The 22306-nt window shown below is 46.0% G+C and overlaps 1 protein-coding gene across 3 annotated transcripts in view; it reads right to left on the bottom strand.

The window, feature by feature from the left end:
- LPIN1 (lipin 1) overlaps positions 1 to 22306 on the bottom strand; it is a 270004-nt gene that overhangs the window by 171033 nt on the left and 76665 nt on the right. The gene's annotated exons all lie outside the window — the stretch shown is intronic.

Here is a 22306-nt window from a genome sequence, read left to right as displayed (position 1 = left end):
AAGCGGTGAGCACTTAGATCTTTTCTTTCTACCCATGACCTGGCGTCCTTGCTGAGATCTAAGGAGACGTGAGAGAAGTTTATGGTCCAAGTTAACCCTTTTGATACCCGCTTGCATGACCACCTGTTTGCACAGGGGTCCATGCAATAAGGTGAGAGTGATTAGTTAGACCGGAGGTGGAGGGATTGTCACACTACTGTGGTAAAAAAAATTACTTACATCAGTGCTACAGTTGGAATTTAAAACGTATTTGTGTGAACTGTGAAGTTAAATCATGGATTGCGGAGACTAACACTAGTGTCGGGTGATTGTATATAGTGTATACCACATTTACCACTGACTAATGCAGAGTTGCAATGTAAGGAGATCAGCTAAAAGTAGTTGGATCTGTATGTGCGTTATAATTAATCGAAATTAAATCGATTAACCGATTTAAAAAAAATAGTTTAATCGAACACAAAAATTTTAATGAGTAACAGCTCTAATATACATATATATATATATATATATATATATATATATATATATATAATATATAATGTAGCACCCTCTACCTAAGGGTAGGTGCTAGACTAGGATTTTTCCCAGTTCAGGATATGTGCAGGTAAATATTTAGGCAGGCTTATGCTGCACGCTGGGCCTGTCTGTTTTGATTTTGGGACTGGGAGTGTCTAGTGTAGTGGTGGGTGTGGTCATCTGTGCTCTGATTCAGAGATGCCTCTCCTGCTTTCAAAAAGATGGTTCCGGAATAGGGGTTGGACCTGAAGTCTGAGTGGCAGGCAGCTCATGTGGGGAGCCCTGACCAATTATCTTATCATTTTTATGCATTATCATTCTATGCATTAAGATAAAAAAAAAAACCTGTGTGCAGCAGCCGCCCTAATACTTACCTGAGCCCCTTCTCCATCCAGCTATATACATGAGCAGGGCTGCTGATAGAAATTGCGGTGCCCCGTACAGACCCCCCCCCCCCCAAGAAAATATTACAGCTATATTTCGCAAAAAAATACAATAAAATTATTAGCAGACACAAATACAACATAACTCACAGAATTCCTGCTAAGAGATCAAACTTAGTTAAAGCGGGAGTCCGCCGGGACTCCGCGTTTTTTTTTTTTTTAAAAGCCAGCAGCTACAAATACTGCAGCTGCTGACTTTTAAAATAGTGACACTTACATGTCCAGTGCGCCCGCGATGTCGGCACCCGAAGCCGATCTCTAGATCGTCACTCGGGTGCTGCCGCCGCCATCTTGGGTATGGGAATCAGGAAATGGAGCCTTTCGGCTTAATTTCCCGGTTCCCTACTGCGCATGCGCGAGTCGCGCTGCGCAATAAGGACGGTCCCCGCTGCCTCTGGGATCTGTGTGTTTCCCAGCAGGCAGCGGGGCACTTGCGGAAGGGGGTGGGCACTTGCGGAAAGGGGCGTAATCTACGCCCCTTTCCGCAGAGAGCTATCCCGGAAGTGGGTGCAGTTACCTGGATTATCCAGGTAACTGCACCCCCCTCCCCCCTGAAAGGTGCCAATTGTGGCGCCGGAGGGGGGGAGGATTTCGATGAGCGGAAGGTCCATTTTAGGGTGGACTTCCGCTTTAATAAAAAAAAATAAAAAATAAAAAAAAATATACAGGCTGGGTTCCCGGATCAGAGAGACAGAGGGAGAGAGAAACAAAGCCAGGCTTCATGTACACGGGACATTTAAAACTTCTGAATGCTGGAACTTGACAACTAGTAACTGACCATTAAAAACATTTGTTGTGCCGCGTTTACATGCCGCGTTTGCATTTAGAAGCGTTTTTTACATTGTAAATGGTCATAAATGTATCTCCATTAAAAACGCCTATAAACGAAATGTGGCTAAACATGAGTTACCGCGTTTAGATGCGTTTGCGCGTTGTTACAAGCATTTGCATTTCAAATGCCAATAAACATCCATCCTGAACGCAAATTTTTTCCTTTAAAAAAAAAAATGCCACTAAACTCAACTGCCTTTAAATGACTATAAACTACTCAGTGTGCAGGGACACAAAAGATAACATAGAAGAGAATTCAGGGGCTGCTGGAAAAAAAAGCCCAAGTGCTTCTAAACGTTCTTTATCAGCAGCAGAGATGGGGTGAATGCAGCTTTCAGCTGCTGGAGGAAAAGAGACATAATTGTCATCCAACACTAATCCCCCTCCCTGCGTGGACCCCCCTGTGTGCTCGGGCCCCCTACAAGAGGATCAGTGGTCCCCCCCATCAGCCGCCCCTTTACATGAGTGCCTCGACTGTCTGGGACTCTCCCTCGTGATTGGTTGAGACATAGCAGCAGCGCTATTGGCTCCCACTGCTGTCAATCAAAGTCAGCTAGTCAATCAGGAGAGAGAGAGAAAGGTGGCGGGGCTGAACCATGGCTCCATGTCTGAATGGACACAAGGAGCTGCGGCTTGACGCCCCCATAGCAAGCTGCTTGCTGTGGGTGCACTCGAAAGGAGGGGTCAAGAGCACCGAGGAGGGACCCGAGAAGAGGAGAATCGGGGCTGCTCTGTGCAAAACCATTTCACAGAGCAGGTAAGTATAACATGTTTGCTATTTTTAAAGAAAAAAAAAAACAGAGACTTTAGTATCACTTTAACTAATCGTTTTTTTTTTGTGTAGTAATGTGATTGTAAAGGTAAACTCATGGTTTTGCACAGAGCAGCTCTGAACCTCCTCTTCTTGGGTCTCTGTTGGCACTACTGACTCCTCCTCTCTATTAAAACAAGAAGCAGAGTCTTTACAGCAGGTTGTCCACACAAGAATTCTTCCACCAGCAATATAAACAACAAAATGCTAAGGCACCTGACTTATTCTTCAGCAGCACTGGCACCACTGCTCTTGGCACTGGTCCCTTAAACCCAGCTTTTTGGCTCTCCTGGCTCACTCAACCTTAGTTACAACACGTTGTTGCACGGGCCCAGTCCTGTCCTCTAGAGTTCTCCTATCACCCAGTGCTCTCTCAGGCCGTGTACACACGCGGGGACTGTTCGCCCAACTTTGTCCGTCAAACAGTTTCAGCGGACAGTCCGCTCAAAATTAGCATGGACGGACTTGCCCACACACGACGAACGAACAGTCCGCTGAAACCGTGCGCGATGACGTGAACGGCACGTACGACGGGACTAGAAAACGACGTCCTATACACTGCAATGCAAACTTCGGCGTGTAAATCCTTTCTGAGCATGCGCGGAACTTAGTTTGACGAACAAGCCTACACACGAGGGGACTGTTCGCTGAAACAAAGTTTCAGCGGACAGTTTTTCGGAATTTCCGAAAAACTTTGTTCAGCAGACTGTCCGCTGAAACTGTCCGCTGAAAGCCCACACACGAGCGGACTGTCCGCCGAAACACTGTTCAGCAGGCAAAGTTGAGCGAACAGTCCCCGCGTGTGTACGCGGCCTCACTCTTCCGAGACTTACAAAATCCCTCCAGTCCCCTGGACTCACTAGTTGCTTCAGCTGTCTCAGCCCAGCCAACTTGCTCAGCTGTTCCAATTCTGCATGTAAGAGAATCTTTCCAACATGGAGGCTACTTTCACACTGCAGCACTTTACAGGCGATACAGAGCTAAAAATAGCGCCTGCATAGTGCCTGTAAAGAGCCTCTCCTGTCTCTCCAATGTGAAAGCCTGAGTGCTTTCACACTGGAGCCGTGCGCTTGCAGGATGGCAAAAAAAGTCCTGCAGGCCGCATCTTTGCAGCGCTGTAGGAGCAGTGTATACACCTCTCCTAAAGCGCACCTGCCTATTGAAAACAATGAGGCAGCGCCGCCAAACCACCGCTGCAGCAGCGATTTGCGGATGGTTTTAATCCTTTCTTGGCCGCTAGCGGGGGTTAAAACCGTCCTGCTAGTGGCTGAATAGCGGAGCTAAAACTGCTGTAAAGCGGCGGAAAAATAGTCCCGCTTTACCGTCGACACCTCTCCTGGCTGCAGAACACACCTATCTCCAAACAAGAGTTCTGAACTATGGCCATCTCCTGGCTTCTAATGCCGCGTACACAGGATCAAATTGTCCGGCGTACTTAGTCCGCTGAAACGCATTTCACCGGACAATTCAATCGTGTGTGGGCTTCAGCTGACTTTTCCAGCGTAAAGTCTGGCGGACTTAGAAAGTATTTTTGCAGTCCAATCTTTCCACTGGACTTGGGTTTCAGCGGACAATACGTTCGTCAGTATACTAGTCCGGCGGACTAAGAATGACGCATGCTCAGAAGCAAGTACGAAAAGTAAGCTATTGGCTACTGGCTATTGAACTTCCTTTTTCTAGTCCCGTCGTACGTGCTGTACGTCATCGTGCTAGCAAACGCCGGACTTTCTGTGTGTCCGTGTGTGGCCAAGTCCGTTCGGTAGAAAGTCCGCCGGACTATCCGCCGGATTGTTTGCCGGACTAAGTACGCCGGACAATTCGCTCGTGTGTACGCGGCATAAGGAGTGTACACACCTGGACATACACTCTGCAGGTCTCCAGGAAGTCCTGGACACAGGATTGGATATATATTCACGCCTGAACCACAAGCTGTCACAGCCGGGTGCCCATACTTAAGATGCCAGCGTCGGGAACCCCAAGGCTAGTGAAAAACTAGCCTGGGTGAGGATGGCACTGGATCCATTGACAGGTACATTTTGTTTCCTATTTAAAGTCAGCAGCTACAGGATTTGTAGATGCTAACTTTTATTTATTTTTTAAGTTTTAGAAACCCCGGTTGTGGATGCTGTATAACCATCAGAGTGTTTTTAAGAAGTTTGCATGAGAATTTATGTTTGTGGAGGAAGAGGTGGTATCACACCCATTGAGAAGTACAGTACATAGGAATGTTGTTTGCACAAACAATATTCCTGTTTTTTTTGTTGAAATCTTAGTGAATTGTCTCCACCTCCCTAAAACAGTATTTCCTGTTTTGTCTTTCTAATGAAGTCACAATATAACGGAGAAGTGTACTTCTATAAATTGCAAACCCAGAATAAAAACATTTTTTTTTTTAGGTTTGGCTTGTGTAGGGACAGGTTTTATTATTTTCTGCATTCCTCATTGGGAAATACATTCTCATCATCCGTCCTGGTGATCATTGTCGCCAGAACAAAAAAATAAAAATAAATCAAAAACAGAGATGAGTGTAAATCTACCAATAGTGCCAGTTTTTCTGGTGACAATGATCAAAGTTAGGATTATGAATGTGAGTATATATGCGCTCACTTCCTGATGTTTGTCTGGAACAGGAAGTGAGGGGAAATCTCCCCAGTGGGGTTACATGCAGCAGGGAACAAAAAGGACTTTGGCTGGAGTTGGACCTTTAACCCCATTTACAGGGAAAGGAAAAATCCTCGCTTAAAGTGGTTGTAAACTCTTACAGACCACTTTGACCTACAGGTAAGCCTAGTTTAAGGCTTACCTGTAGGTCTGTGAAATATCTCCTAAACCTACACGGTTTAGGAGATATTTGCAAAAAGACAGGCACCGCTGTCTACAGCGTGCAGGCGCACTGAGCATGCCGCTGCTATCGGCGAAATGCCGTTAGTGTCGGCTCCCATGCGCATGTGCAGGAGTGACGTCATCGCTGCTCTGGACAATCACAGCACCAGAGCAGTGATACCCAGAAGAAGATGGATGCTTCGTGCTACAGGGGACAGCGGTGACATCGCCGGCTCCTGTGTAAGGTAAGTGACACATAATGGGCTACTATGTGATGCATAGTAGCCCATTATGCTTTACCTTTGCAGGGAAACAAAGAGGAAGTAAACCCATCAGGGTTTACTTCCTCTTTAACCACTTAAGGACCACCTCCTGCACATTTACGTCGGCAGAATGGCAACGTACAGGTACGTTGCTCTTTAAGTGCCCAACCATGGGTTGCGCGCGCGCCACCGGTGGCACGCTCGGGACCCAGTCCTGAGCTCCATGACCGTGGCCGCGGGACCCGTGGACCCGATCGCCGCTGGTGTCCCGCGATCGGGTCACAGAGCTGAAGAACGAGGAGAGGTCTGTGTAAACAAACCTCTCTCCGTGCTTCCTAGTTTGGCTGTCACCGATCGTCTGTTCCCTGTTATAGGGAAAGACGATCAGTGACGTCACATGCCAAGACACGCCCCTAACAGTAAAAAACACACACACACACACACTTAACCCCGCCCCCTAGTGATTAACTCCTTCGCTGCCAGTGTCATTTACACAGGAATCACTGCATTTAAATATCACTGATTGCTGTATAAATGACAATGGTCCAAAATATGTGTCAAAAATGTCTGATGTTTTCGCCATAATGTAGCAGTCACAATAAATTTTTCCTTCAGATTTACCAAAACCATATAATATGAGGTCAAACCATAGGAGTTTCAATTTGTATGCAATCAGGCAGGCCCTTGTACTACATGGTTTTGGTAAATCTGAAAGAAAAACTCAGAAAATCTGATAGTGTAGATGGGGCTTTACATAGTGTGGCTGCCCCACACACTGCAAAGGTAAATTCTTGTTTAGGTTTAGGGCTTTAAAAAAGGCACTTTTACTTACCTGATCCTCCTCTCCACCAGCAGACGGCACTCTCCCCTACACTCTGTGGTGGACTGTCCTTCAGAATCCTGTTGCAAGGCTAGGGGTCCTGCATTGTATTTGATGATATCAGAGGACCTGAGACCACCAGAGCATGGGGGAGAAGACACTGTGGGAACTGGTCTAGCAGAGCTTTTTCCTGTCCCCTGTACCTAAAGAAGAATTTACAGGGTGAATTGCAGTGCCACCACAAGGAGGATTTTTGTTTTTCCCAGAGTTTCAGCTTTAACCACTTGCTTACTGGGCACTTAAACCCCCCTCAGTCCCAGACCAATTTTCAGCTTTCAGCGCTGATGCACTTTGAGTGACAATTGCGCGGGCATACAACACTGTACCCAAATGAAATTTTTATCATTTTTTTCCCACAAATAGAGCTTTCTTTTGGTGGTATTTAGTTACAGCTCGGAGTTTTATTTTTTGCTAAACAAACAAAAAAAGATGCAAAAAAAAAAAAAAAAAAAATCATGTTTTAATAGTTTGTTATAAAATTTTGCAAACGGGTCATTTTTCTCCTTCATTGAAGTGCGCTGATTAGGCGGCACTGATAGGCTGCATTGGTGGGCACTGATGGGCTGCATTGGTGGGCACTGATGGGCTGCATTGGTGGGCACTGATGGGCTGCACTGGTGGGCACTGATAGGCATAGTTAAGGCGGCACTAATAGGCACAGATAAGGCGGCACCGATGGGCACAGATAAGGCGGCACTGATGGGCAAAGATGGGCACAGATAAGATGGCACGGATGGGTGGCACGGATAAGTGGCACGGATGGGTGGCACGGATGGGCACTGATAGGTACCACAGATAGATGGGACTGATGGGCACTGATAGGTGGCACTGATAGGTGGCTCTGATAGGTGGCACTGCTGGGCACTGATGGGCGGCACTGCTGGGCACTGATGGGCGGCACTGCTGGGCACTGATGGGCGGCACTGGGGTGCAGCACCTTTGAGGCAGATTGGGTGGCACTGTGGGTGGCACTGTGGGGTGGCACTGTGGGTGGCACTGTGGGTGGCACTGTGGGCACTATGGGCACTGACAGGGGGCACTGACGGGGGGCACTTACTTTTTCTTTTATTTTACTTCAGGATGGCACTGCGGGAGGCAGGTGGGCACAGGCAGGTGGCAGGTGGTCCCTTGTATTGATGGCCGTGATCGGGACTGATGTCCCGATCACGGCCGCCGGTGATCGGCTTTTTTTTTCTCTCCTCGCGCTGTCAGCGCGAGGAGGAATAATAGCCGATTACCGGCTCCGTTCTATCACATGATCAGCTGTCATTGGCTGACAGCTGATCACGTGATAAGGGGTCGGGATCGACCCCTTACACGGATCGGTGATCAGGCGAGTCTCACGGACTCGCCGATCACAGAGCGCGCCGCGCGCGCCCCTCAGGGGGCGCGCAGGCCGCTCGTAACCAGGACGACGTCAATAGACGTAGTCCTGAAAATGTAGGTCCGCGCTAATGCCGTCATTTGGCAATAGCGCGGATCTGAAGTGGTTAAAGAACAACTTCACCTTTAGCACACCTCCCAACATTCCGAGATGGGAACGAGGGACACCTATCAGCAAAAGTATGCAGGCATAGGACACACCCCTTGTCACACCCCCTTAAAGGAGAATTGTACCAAAAAATATAAGATTGGTTAATCCCCCAAGTGTTTTTTTTACCACTACTATTCCTTTATTTTGGCTTTTGTAATCTACAAATGAAGCAATTTAGAAATCAAATGAAAGGTGTAGCTCTGGGAAACACTTTTTGATAGATAAAAAGTGCATTTTATATACATCTATATAGATCAGACCAAAATGGGGGACAAATGAGGAGGAATGAGGGACAAAGGGACATTGCTCCAAATCAGGGTCAGTCCCTCAAAATCAGGCACAGTTGGGAGGTATGGGCTTTAGTGAAATTTAATAATACCCCAACCCTCTGACTACAGCCCAGCTAAGCTAAGCTATGCTCTTCCCTAAACCAACAAACTTTCCTTTAACATGCATGGGCGCCATAGCTCCATTTATTTCTATGGGTGGCCATACTAATGGTGGCCTCCAGCAGTCCCTCAGAATAAGGCTTATCCTTTATAACGAAAGCAGCCACAGCACGCATGCACAAAATGAAAATAAACTCAGGGGGGTTTCCTAACCACTTAAAGTGTTACTAAACCCAGTAATATGAAAATAGTTAATCAGCCCCCCCCCCACAGTGCCCACAGCTTATAAATCTTATATTAAAATACTGCCACTATATACCTTTTTGGCTGATCTGTATACCACGGTCATGATTTTGGAATGAATGGAATTTCCCGAATTAAAGCCACATACACTGTTAGAAACTCGATGGTTCGAAAAAAAGTGTCTTCCATCCCGCTTCCTATAATTTTTCTTGTCACTGCGGTCAAAAATAAACATTGTTTTGACTCCACTAACAAATATAAAATCATACAAACACTGTTAACATGAAAAATTGTGAGCAAAATTCTTTTAGTGTATGGCCAGCTTTATTCGCAACAGGAAGAGAAATAGTAGAAATTTGAGTTTTCCAGGCTGAGTGGATACGTGGATTTGTTTTCTACTCTACAGAAGGAAGTTTTGTCGTTGTAGCGAGCGTTCCTCCCTGGGGTGTTATTCAGTGTCCTACCACTATAATACGAGGTGACTAAAGAATAGGTTGCACAAGTTTATGTTGACAATTTGTTCATTAGTTCCATGTGTATTCAGCATAAATGTATACCGATGATCTAAAATCACAAGACACTAACAAACATCATACAGGTAATAATTATCTCTTGTGTAATCAGTGCCCCTGACAGCTGACAATGGACATGACAGGTAAATCAGGTTCTCCCAATTAAGGCAATGCAAGAAAACATGAATAACATAATCCAGGGCGGTAGATCAAAAAATGTCCAATTTCCACATCACTGGACTTCCGGCCAAGAAATGAAACCAACCATACATTATGCAATTATCTTTCCTTCAACCACAGGTTGAAGAAAAGAAAATTAATTGATTCACCAATCAGCACAGTCATTTTCAATGGGGAAATCCCTCCCACTGCACCATTGAATTCTGACCGATCAACTTCAGTACAACCAGCCTGCCCATAGATGGATTGAAATTCGTCTGGTTCCTGCTCAAGAAGCCAAATTTCAATCCGCCTATGGCTGGCTTAAAGTGGATGTAAACCCAAATTTTTTATTGTTTATGTCATAATGTAGAGAATATGATTTCCTATCATTTGAGCCCAGTCTTGCCACAAAGAGTTATTCCAGCTCCTAGTTATTCCTAAACAGGGATGACTATTTAAAATTACCCTAACGGTGGTAGACAGCCCAAGCTGGTTTAGAGTTTATTTGTTCACTTGGTTTTCCCCTTGCTCATTGTGGACGTTGTTTCTTTCTGCTGCCAGTAGGTGTCACTGGCTCTCTAGAAATAGAGTGAGATGCCACAGTGATGGTGAGTTATGAATATTTATGTTTCCTCTAGCCAACCAGTAGAGGGTGTATTGCTACTGGTGCATGCTGGGGGAGGATATAAATATTCAGGGTGGACCATGTGACACTAAACAATATTGTCCCAAAATAATCCATACACATCCACTACTTAATGACAGTGTGATCTATTTTTCATGAAATTGTTTGGGTGTGTAGCAAGGTCCCAGGCCTCCTTTAGTCTAGTGAGAACCTCCAGAGCCAAGAGCTGCTGACATCCTTATATATACAGTGTTTTGTAAAGCATAGTTGGTGTAGTGTAAGGAATATTCAAGGGCGCCAGACACTTCTTGCATTCAAAGCGATTTTATTTCTCTTGAACAGAACTTTAGGAGAGACTGTTAGGGCCAGGACACTCTTAAGGTAGTTGCAATGTTAATTGGTAGACTCAGACACTTCTACAGGTAGGCAACCATGCAGGGAAAGGCACCCAGCAAGACACCACATCGGCACGTGTAGGAATGCTGTCTCCTATGGCAACAGTCTTAGAACAGTTCCTAACACAAGCTGTAATGAACTCCTTCACTTTCTTTACAGTCACTTCTTGTAGGTTCTTAACTCACTGAGCTCCCGGTCTCTCTCACTAGATTTGCTGATTCACTGCCACCGAATCCCTTGAGCTTTTCCAATCTGCACTTTAGTATTTTCCTCAAGCATCAACCCCACTTCTCTGCTGGGTCCATAGCTTGGCACTCCAGATATTTCTCAAGCTTCACCCCCCTCGTTCCCTGGCTTGACAAACAAGGCTGCTCTGCAAGCGTCACCTCCGCTGGCTGGATGCCTGGCTTGACATCTGCTGATGTTTCCTAATTCTTCACCTTCCCCAGTTGGTGAGAATACTGCTCCGGTACTTGATTCAGCTACTCACTGTAGTCCCTGGTAATAAGGTGGTTGGTACCTTAATGGCAACAGTTTCCCCTCTACCCCGCTCTGACCACGATGAGTACTCTGGCCAACAGAACTGTAACTTCTGGTTGGACTGCAAGCCGCAATGCCAATCCTATGCAGCTCTCTTGCTTCTGGATAGGCCCTGAGACAGCCTAGCAGCCAGATGTGCCAGGGATAGGCCCAAACTCCAGCATAGCAGCCCAGGCAATACAACACATGTCCACCCAGACAGCCATGCAGGTGCCACAAAACAGTGATCACCTGACTCCACCCAAATATATAGGTTCTCCCAGCAGTCCAAGAGATTTAAGAAAACCCCTGCCCATTGGCTGAGATACTCCATATACTTCTAATCTGTCTTTGCTTTGCTCTTGTCTTATCTAATTTCACCAAGTACCTGCCAACCTAGCGGCAGAAGAGAGAAGTTCAGCAATTCTAGACTTAGGGTGGAATCAATTGATCCCTAACAATGAGCCAAGGTAACTACATCTGGCAGGTAAATTTAGGAGCAACTATGTCGAAACATCAGGGTGCTACATGTGTTTTTCTGCCTCCTTGTAAAGTCCTCTGTGAGCTCCAGAACCCCCCCCCACCAATCGCTTCCATTTGTTTGGAACGAGCAGTGAACATTAGTTGTGGTTATGTGCACTACTCCGTGCACACTACAAATCCCATAGTCCACAGTCCATCTCAGGAGTGAACAAGAGAGACTATCTACAATCCTACAAACAAGTCAGATCATGGTAGGAAGAAAAAAAAGAAATTTGGAGGTTTGGGGGAAGCTGAGAGCAATAGAAAGTACCCTATTTTTCGGACTATAAGACGCACTTTTTCCCCCCAGAAATATGGGGGAAAATGTGCCTGCGTCTTATGGTGCGAATATACGTTTGGCACCGCCCCCCCCACCCCGATCTGGAGCGCTCTGTGGCCTCGGCCTTAGGAAAGGCCGCGGCTTCGGCCTAGCTCCGGAGCGGCGGCCATCTTGGTGCACCCGTCGGCCGTTTACAATGTGATCGCTCCGTCAAATGATGGAGCGATCACTTGTAAACAAACCGGCGTCATCATGACGCCGATCCTCTTTCCCCTCTGTGTACAGATCTGTACAGTGGAGGGCAGAGATCGGATGGCAGCAGCCCTGTGGGCTGCATCTGTAGTGCCCACAGCACTGCTCTGTGACAAGTGCAGTCACAAACATCACTCCATACCCTGCCAATACTCTGCAATACCCTGCCAATACTCTGGCAATATTTTCTATGGTAATGGTCACTCTTAATGGTCACTCTGCATTTTCTATGGTAATGGTCACTCTGCATTTCATGGGCACTGGAAAATATTTTAGTACACCATCTGGTTCAGATTCCCTGCAATAAAGTAAAAAATGTTCCAGTATTTGCATCACCCCCCTCATCCGCCTTGTACTTACCTGAGCCCATTCTCGATCTTACTGTTCCCATCTGCAGTAGCGCTGGTCTCTCTCTCTCTCTCCTCCAAGGACACAGATGCAGCAGTGGGAGCCGTTGGCTCATGTTGTTGCCAATCAAATCCTGTGAGGAGGGAGTCAGGGGAGCAATAGAAGGTACCCTATTTTTCGGACTATAAGATGCACTTTTCCCCCCAGAAATATGGGGGAAAATGTGCCTGCGTCTTATGGTGCGAATATACAATTGGCAGCGCCCCCCCCCCCCAATCTGGAGCGCTCCGCGGCCTCGGCCTTAGGAAAGGCCGCGGCTTCGGCCTAGCTCCGGAGCGGCGGCCATCTTGGTGCACCCGTCGGCCATTTACAATGTGATCGCTCTGTCAAATGGAGCAATCACTTGTAAACAAACCGGCGTCATGATGACGCCGATCCTCTCTCCCCTCTGTGTACAGATCTGTACAGTGTAGGGGAGAGATCGGATGGCAGCAGCCCTGTGGGTTGCATCTGTAGTGCCCACAGCACTGCTCTGTGACAAGTGCAGTCACTCCATACCCTGCCAATACCCTGCCAATACTCTGGCAATATTTTCTATGGTAATGGTCACTCTTAATGGTCACTCTGCATTTTCTATGGTAATGATCACTCTGCATTTCATGGGCACTGAAAAATATTTTAGTACACCATTTGGTTCAGATTCCCTGCAATAAGGTAAAAAATGTTCCAGTATTTTCATCACCCCCCTCATCCGCCTTGTACTTACCTGAGCCCATTCTTGATCTTACTGTTCCCATCTGCAGTGGCGCTGGTCTCTCTCTCTCCTCCAAGGACACAGAGGCAGCAGTGGGAGCCATTGGCTCATGTTGTTGCCAATCAAATCCTGTGAGGAGGGAGTCAGGGGAGGACCGGGTCACACTGTGTGCGTCTATGGAAATACACAGCCCGGCTCAGGAGTGAGCCTTCACATGCACCCCCATGGCTTGTTATGGAGGCAGAAACAGAGGAGCCAAGAGTGCTGGCAGGAGACCCCAGAAGAGGAGGTTTGAGAAGGTTTTATTACAAAAATAAAAAAACAAGTCCTTACAACCTTTTTTAAGAGTACATACTTAATAGGATTTTAATATAGTGTCACTTTAAAGCAAAACTATATTCACCTTGGCTCCAGCGGTGCAGCAACTTGGATCTCTCCGCGGGCCACTTGAAGATTATATCTTCAACTGTCTGGCTTCATTGGCCGGGCCGATATAATGTCATTCCCACACATGCGGGGGAGTGCAGTCGCCTTTGTCATTGCCGAACTTCTACATTAGGCTATACCTGCATTCGCAGCTCGCTGTACCGGGCAGACAGCCAGGTAGGTACCTTTGAGCATGTCTCTTCTGCATTAAAAATCCCACCTGTGCACCCATTTTCATTTCTTACATAAAGTTTCACTTTAACCTAAATTGTCAAAACAAAATAAAACATAATTGCAAACGAAATTTCACAGGCAGTGTTTACGACAGCTTATAAAACGCAAACTAACCGTGCAGTCACATGATTGTTCTAGGAAGGGTGCCAGTGACTTAGTACACAAAGAATCTCATGTTATACTGAAATAACCTTTAAAGGTTAAAATGTTGTCAAACTGAATACTGTACCTAAAGGTAACCACGGACATGAGATGTCAGTCACCTGGTCTGGATTGGGTTATGGGGCCACGTCTTTTGGGTTCTTGCTGCTGGTGGACTGCTTGGAAAATCTGTTCCAATTTCTATTTTTCCCACTAGGAAGCCTGTGGTTTCTCTATGTATGCTCTACTGTTAAAGCAGTGTTGTATTGTGGGATGACAAGGGCCGGAGTTTAAAGAGAAGCTTCATCCTCCACAAAAAATTCAATTTTATTTATTTATGTTACTTATAGCACCATCAATTTATGCAGCACTTTTACATATACATTGTACATTCACATCAGTCCCTACCCTCAAGGAGCTTACAATCTAAGGTCCCTAACTCACATTCATACATACTAGGGACAATTTAGACAGGATCCAATTAACCTACCAGTATGTCTTTGGAGTGTGGGAGGAAACTGGAGTACCCGGAAGAAATCCACGCAGGCACAGGGAGAACATGCAAACTCCAGGCAGGTCGTGGTTGGGATTCAAACCAGCGACCCTTCTTACTGCTAGGTGAAAGTGCTACCCACTACACTACTGTGCCGCCTAATTCAACACAAGTACAGAGCTTAAATAAAATGATAAGTGAAGGACATACATGACAGGGTGGAAGTAAGACCAGGCAGTAGCAGGTTCAATTTTAGGGTTTTGGTTGGGGATAAAAGTAAGGGGCTCTTACCAGATTGGATGAGCTGACGGGGAGAAGGGGGTGATGGGGAGGAGCAGGAGAGATAGTAGTTGGGGGGAGGAGGGAAGAGCGTCACTTGCAGTCTGGAAATCGTAGGAGGTCGACACTCCCTCCTGCCCTGGTGAAGATGTCTGGTTAGAGTTCATGAAGAGGATGGTCGCTGGTGGTTGGGGTCCTTGACGAGGGTATAAAACATGAGGTATATTGATGAAATGGTGGGACCCATGGATCAATCCAAATGGACCAGGTAGTTAAGGTGGTAGGGGTCTGTGGTCAGTTAGGGTAGTTTTTGAGGCGGTGTTTAGCGACTGGGCAGAGAACCTAATTTAAAGCGGTGTGTTCCGCCCCCCCCCAAAAAAATAAAAAAATAAAAGCCAACAGCTACACATACTGCAGCTGCTGGCTTTTAACAATAGGACACTTACCTGTCCTGGAGTCCAGAGATGTCAGCACTGCAGCTGATGTTTCCATCAGCTGTCGGGTGCTGCCGCTGCCATTGCGGGTAAGGGTACCCAGCAGTGTAACCTTACGGCTTCCCACCGGGAACACTACTGCATGTGCGCAAGGCCCCGCTCCTCTCTCCTCCTGGCGACAGGGCGCGGCCCGGAGTCCCAGGAGGGGGAACGGGATACCTGTCAAAAATGGGTATCCTGTCCCCCCTCCCCCTTGAAAGGCACCAATTGTGGCACCAGAGGGGGAGAGGAGATAAATGAGCAGAAGTTTCACTTTTGGGTGGAACTCCACTTTAACGGTATCACAGATTCCAAAGTTGTGGGAGATGGTGTCGTCAAGGATCTACAACCGTTTCTTCATCTCTGACCTGGAGTGTTTACAAATGTTTTATGTTCAATTATGTTTTTTTTGTTTAATAAAAGGTCGAATCAGCCATTTAACCCCAACTCAGTTTTTGGTGTTGTTACTGAAGATAAGGGGGGTGGTAAGGTACAGTTTTAATTATTTTGGTAGCAGGTGTTATCTGAACTACCCTAGTCATGCCAACTTTACATTTGCTGTTGGTTTTGTGCAGCATAAATATACTTACAAGATCCAGCGTTAGCTCTCTTCTCTTGCATTTCCCTCCTACTCCAGGTCCCGTCCTACATTGCCATCTGGGCTGGCTGTCTCTGCCTGGTTCCTGCAGCCAGACCCCGAGGACAAGGTGCCCGGTGCCTCTTCCTGCACTGCTGGGAAGCCTGGAGCCTCCTGAGATATTTGAAGTCGGTATGCTAGGAGGCTGCAGGGGTAGGCAAACAAATCATTCTCACCTAGGCGAGAATGGAGCAGGTCAACAGAGTAACAGAAAAAAATGGTAAATAGAAATGATTTCTTATAAAATGGTCTGCTACTTTCTGCTGTGGGGGAAGTAGAGTGGTGGGAAGTCTATTTTTTTGAGTGAAGGTCCCCTTTAAGTCAAAGGAAAGTTTGTGAACATCCAGCCCTCTGGACTGTGTTTGGGGACCCCCAGTTGTACCCAATAAATGCTTTGAACCAACCTTAATTTACATAATTGTTCTAGCTGTGTGGGCCTGTAAATAGTTTGTTCCCTTTAAATGTATAAAAAAAATCCCCATAACAGAAAACAACCTCTATTCTGCGTCATCAGTGATATTCCTTTGAAAGGTGACTGTGTCAGAGGTTGAAGATTGAAGAGGGTGTGAGATACAGAGCAGTACATAGAGATCACCCGAGCAACAAGTTTACAAACATTTCACATGAAACTATTCTTGGTATTAATATCTGCAAGGAGAATGTAAATGTAATGTGAATTGTTTTAATTTTTTTCTGATAATAGCAACTTAATCAATGTCATCCCCAAGGCTAAGCAAAAAAATCCCATAAGACTCCATGGGGGGGACTTCATAAAGGGTATTGTAGATGTAGCACCCTCCTAGATAGGTGCTTGGATTAGTAAGGTTTAGTGCTGGGTCACTGGGGGGATTTATTAAAAGTGGAGAGTACAAAATCTGGGGCAGCTCTGCACAGAAACCAATCAGCTTCCAGGTTTTATTGTCACAGCTGAAGTTAGAAGCTGGTTGCTTACTATGCACAGCAACACCAGATATGAGTGCTCTGGTTTTAGTAAATCTCCCCCACGGTGCTCAGTGGAACTGTATTTTTATTTTTTTTAAATAAATTTTATTCAAAGAAAAAGAAATAAGGACATACAAAGGCATACAAAAAGGCACAAACAGCGATAAGTAGAAAATATGTAAATATCCAGGGCATGCCCTGGGGCAGAGGGAAACCGTGGTACACCAAAGAGTTCAGCGAACAGTAATAGCTTAAAACAGTGGGGACCAACCGGATGAATCGGGGACTGTTTTGAACCCTAAGTAAAGCAGGTATTAATACCGGCTCCCTAGCGGAGCAAAAGCCTAGATTACATTATATAGATCCAGATAAGTAGGAGGGATAGGAGGGGGGGAGGGAAGGGGGAGGGGACAGGGGGGGGGGGGAAAGCAGGCAGACTAGGAACAAGGATAATATCGTAAGGAAGGGTTCATATGCAGTGATGGAACTGTATTTTTGTTGCTAGGTAAATATAGCTTATCTCTCAGTAACCAGTGTTAGGTAAATTTAGTATGCTCACTGTAATCAGCTGCACGTGATTAGTTAAGTCTGTTCAGTGTTTCAGTGGCTGCTGGTTTGATTGCTTCTTCTGCTTTTCAGAGAACAGTAGAATAATCTGGAACATAGATGTGGCGTAATACAAATAGCAGTATAAATATTTATACAGGCCTGGCCAATCCCAAGGAGGATGGCTCTGAAGGCTGCTGGGAGTTTGTATAAATATTCAGAGACACAGGTCTTTGCCTGCAGAGGGAAGGTCCAGCCTGGAAGGCTTGCTGCCCTCCAGGCAATGTTGCCATGTGCTTGCTTTTCGTTAGGCCTCAGGTGGGCGACTTGAGGTCTTGGATGTTGAAGCTACAGAGAGCTGACTGTGTGGCTGTCTTCTGAAGTTCTAGTCTGGTATCACAGGAGAAAGGTGTTTCATGGATGTTGGAAGAAGGCAACCAACTTTCCGTGGACTTTTTGAGTACAGACTGCTGTGAGAGATCTTAGAGACTTTTTGGGCCACCCACCCTTCTTGTGCTAGAGAGTCAGCTGTATTTTTGACCAAAGGGGACAAAAAGGGAACATTGTCTGGTGTCCTGAAGAGCTTAGTCTATCTAGTTATTTGTGAAGGGACTTTGCTCTGGAACCAGCTTTTAACTATTTCTATTACAAAGCCAAGTCCACAGTTTGCTATTGCAAGGACTTCTTGAACTTTACAGAAAGAATTCACTGTGCTCAACCTGTACATAGTCCTATTTTTGGAGTGGCCCACTCAATTCCCTCAACCCTCTTCCAGTAACTCCAAAAATGAAAACAACAAAAGGAACACTTGAGGTGCTTAGCGTGTGCCCCCTTGTGTTCTTCTGATGACCTGGTCAGAGCTGGTATTTATCATGGTTAGTACCTGAATCAGTGACCTGGTAGCAACTGCTTAAGAATCTGTCACTGTTAGAATGGAGGTAGTTAGGACTACCTGAATTTGGCGCACATGTCAGTAATGTTACCGAAACTGGCACAAATGGGGTGGGTAGGTGGGTACAATGGGTACAATGAATAGCAAAAATTAATTCTCAGTCCCTGACGAGTTTTAGTTTATGTATATATGGGCAAGAAACATGCTGTACAGCTCTTTAATACATGCACATTGTTTATTTTTTTATTTATAAAAATACTACAAGTACAGACAAATGTCTGCTGATGTAATGCAAATCCATTCTCCTTACTTCCTGTATGAGCTGACAACGCTGCTTCTCCTGCACTGAAATCCCAAGCAGTGTTGTCAGCCTTGCATGAGCTCTCCTCAGCTGGACTACAGAACAACTCCACTTATGTTATGGAGAGGGGGAGGTGTTCTGTGGGCCAGCAAAGAAGAATTGAGCAGGGCCATTAATACCGCTTGGGATTTCAGTGCAGCAGAGGCATTGTGCTGTTAGCCCATATGTCAAGTTAAGTAGGTGACTGGATATCTGGCAGAACAGTTATATTTCTGTACATGTAAAGAGATAACATATAGGGAAATATGTACTGTACATACAGTATATCAGAAAGATGTACAATTTTTTTTTGCCCACACGTTCACAACAATATTAAAATTGCTTGTGGAATTTAGAATAAAACTGCAAAAGAATATCTGTAAGCTCATTTGTTAAACCCTTCTGAAGGTGAACAACCCCTGTAAGCAATTACACCTGCCTCCTGCATAATAAACTGGGTTTGGGATTACAGACAATCTGCTCTCCAGCAATGACTTTCTAGAAAAGCTGCGCTTAGTGAAAGCTTGTCTCTAAAACAGCCAAATCATCACTGTCAGCCAGAGGTCTGAACGTGCCTATTATCTGCCGCAAACAATGCCCTTCACTTCAATGACGGGCACAACAATGCCCATGGAAAAGTTTTGCATGCTCTGCTTTTGGCAGCCCCACTCATTAGGGTGAAGCAAAGGATCAATAACTGATAGTGTATTGATAAACATTTCCAGCCAGTGTTGCAAAAATATATTTCTTGATCGTACATCATGGGACACAGAGCAGCCATAGTAATTACTATGTAATTACTATGTGGGTTATACGCCATCTATGGGTGAATGGACACTGGTACACTCAAAAGACAGGAAGTCCCCCTCTATATAACCCCTCCCATACGGGAGCACCCGTTTTTTCTGGCAGGGTGCTTTATACAGGTCCAAGGGAGAGGAACCCCATATACAAGGGACCCAGTCCTTGAAGGTCTACCATGACATGCCAGGCGTGATGGGTGAAAAGTGGGTCTGTCTGTTCTCCAGCAGCATCCTGCAGCGGGAATGGTAAGTGAGAAGATCCTAAAGTATTACACTTATTATTACACTTATTATGGACTTCTCTATTGAGTAGATTGTACTAAACCTGCTCCACTAGAGGGTGTGAAAGAACATGCTAAGTTTTACATTACCACGCTTCAGTTCCTGTTTAGCATTAGTGGCAGATTGTAAGCTTGCTCTGGGCCACCAACTAAGGGTGGGGGTCCCCCTGGAAGAGCATCTTCCCCCCTTCCTCGCCAGTCCGATCCGATCGAACACCATTCGAAAAGCTGATCGTACCATCCGATCGAACATCCGATAGGACCACGCCATCCGATCGGACCATGCTAAATGCATGTGTGTGGGATTCTGACTTCTTTTGTATGTTAGGAGGGGCGAGGCGATCTTAGGACGTCGGGGGTGTGGCTTAAGCAGCCAACATGCACGAGGAAGGTGCAGGGCTCATTTCCTTTTAAAAGTTTGCTTCTCTGCAACAAACTGGTTGGCTGGTGGGATAAAGGACACAGAGCGTATTTGGGGCACATAAGCTGTATAGTTGGTGGACACAATTTTAAAAGCATATCTACTCAGCATCAGGCTGAGCAAATTATTAGTGGCATAATACTAATTGCTGGACTAGTGCTCGGGAGTAGATGCACAGTGTTATGACCTCTGCTTTGTGCTTAGGACTTTGTCTTTCCGTAATACAACGGAAAATGCCTCAGGGAGAAGTGCAAGGGTGCTGCGGTCAGGGACTGAGGATCCTGGTCACGCTTCCACAGGACCATCCTCCCCTGAAAGGCCTGTGGTGACAGACCAAGCTGAGCCATTTAGGCCTTCCGGAGTTGCAACTGCTTCCAACTTTTCAGCCTCTGCATACGTCAACGATTTGGCTTCAGCATTAGCTGGATTGGAAGGGAAAATAGCTGAAATGATCGCGTCTTCTTCCCAGTCTGGAAGAGAACACGATAGATCCCAATCCCCTGCCCCTAACCTTCCAACTTTGGAGCAAGAACGGGAAGGAGATAGTGTGTTACCTTTGGAGGATCAGGAAGAAAGACAGACAGATGTCTCCTCCTCTGAAGACTCAGACTCAGAAGAGCCTGTTTCAACCTCACAATCCCAAAGATTACTAGTCCATTGCCTTACAAAATTGGTCCACTCTAGGTATAAGATGCCTCCAGCAGAAGCAGCTGAGGCCTCTTTTTCTTCCCTAGGCTCACTAAAACCCCCACAGAATCCTCATGTTTTTCCGGTACATCCTTTACTGGAACAACTAATGTATGCAAACTGGGATCACCCAGATTTTTTTCCTCCTAAAAGATTTTCTATTCTTTATCCCATGGAAGAAAAATTTATAAAAAAGTGGAGTTTGTCGGCAGTTGATGAAGCCATATCCTTTGTTAATAAAAGTCTGACCTGCTTGGTGGACAATATTCAGGTGTTTAAGGCTCAAGCTGACAAGAAACAGGAAATGTTACTTAAAGCCTCCTTTTCCATGGCTGGAGCAGTGGGACAACCTGCAATTGCAGCAGTAGGTATTTGCCAGGCTCTAAAAGATCAGGTTAAGCAGGTCATTAAGGATGTGCCTCCTCGAGGGTCAGGGGCTCAGGATCTATCCGAGATGCCAAGGGCCTTATGTTTTGCGGTTCATGCTATCAAGGATTCTATCCATCAGGCATCCCACCTGGCCCTCCTATTGGTACACATGCGTAGAATTCTGGGGCTAAAACACTGTCCAGCTGAATCACCATGTAAAATGCTATTGGCTGGTTTCCCCTTCCATGGGGAATGATTGTTTGGGGAGGATTTGGATAAATACATCCAAAAAAGGTGTTAAAAGTACCCTTTTACTGATTAAAAGGTGGCATAAGCATTCTTCATACAAAAGTACTTCCTCTCCAGTGCCAGGACCCCCAGCCTCCAGGCAGCCGCACCAGACTCTGTCAGGGTCAAAGAGTAGGCCTCAGGGCCAAGCACATGGCCCAAAGAAGTCCTGGGGGCAAAAACCTGCAAAGCAGAAACCCAATGCCTCCTTCTGAAGGGGTGCCCTGCTTGATCGAGTGGGGAGAAGACTTTTGAGGTTTTTAGGGGCTTGGCAGGAAGAAATCCGAGAGAGATGGGTCACCTCTGTAGTAGCCCTAGGCTACAAACTAGAATTTCAGAAGTTCCCTCCGGGTCACTTTTTGAGTTCAAATGTTCCCAAGGATCCAGGGAAAAGAAGGTCTTTGTTTCTAGCACTAGATTGGTTGATGTCTCAGGGAGTAATCATAGAGACTCCACCAGAGCAAGAAGGATGGGGTTCTACTCAAATCTCTTCACGGTATCAAAACCGCATGGAGATGTCAGACCCATTCTAGACTTCAAAAATCTGAATCGATTCCTAAACATCCGCTCCTTATGCATGGAGTCAATTGGGTCAGTTGTCTCCATCCTGCGAGAAGGGGCATTTCTAGCATCAATAGATATTAAAGATGCATACCTGCATGTGCCTACATTTCCTGCTCACCAGAAGTTTCTGCACTTTGCAGTAGAACACCACCACTTTGAATTTGTGGCCTTACCCTTTGGGCTGGCCACTGCTCTATGAGTATTTAGTCCTGGCCCCGGTACTAGCAAGACTAAGGCCGCGTACACACGCGCGGACTGTTTGCCCAACCTTGTTCGTCAAACAGTTTCGGCAAACAGTCCGCTCAAAATTTGCATGAGCGGACTTGCCCACACACGAGCGGACTGTTTGACGAACAAGGTTGGGCAAACAGTTCGCTCAACTTTTGA

Source organism: Lithobates pipiens, unplaced genomic scaffold (genome assembly GCF_037356315.1).
Source record: "Lithobates pipiens isolate NorthernLeopardFrog02 unplaced genomic scaffold, aLitPip1_a1.2 Scaffold_18, whole genome shotgun sequence".
In the NCBI taxonomy this organism is placed as follows: Eukaryota; Metazoa; Chordata; class Amphibia; order Anura; family Ranidae; genus Lithobates; species Lithobates pipiens.
The sequence above is the reverse complement of the archived record's forward strand: the minus strand, read 5'-3'. Positions and strand labels throughout refer to the sequence as shown.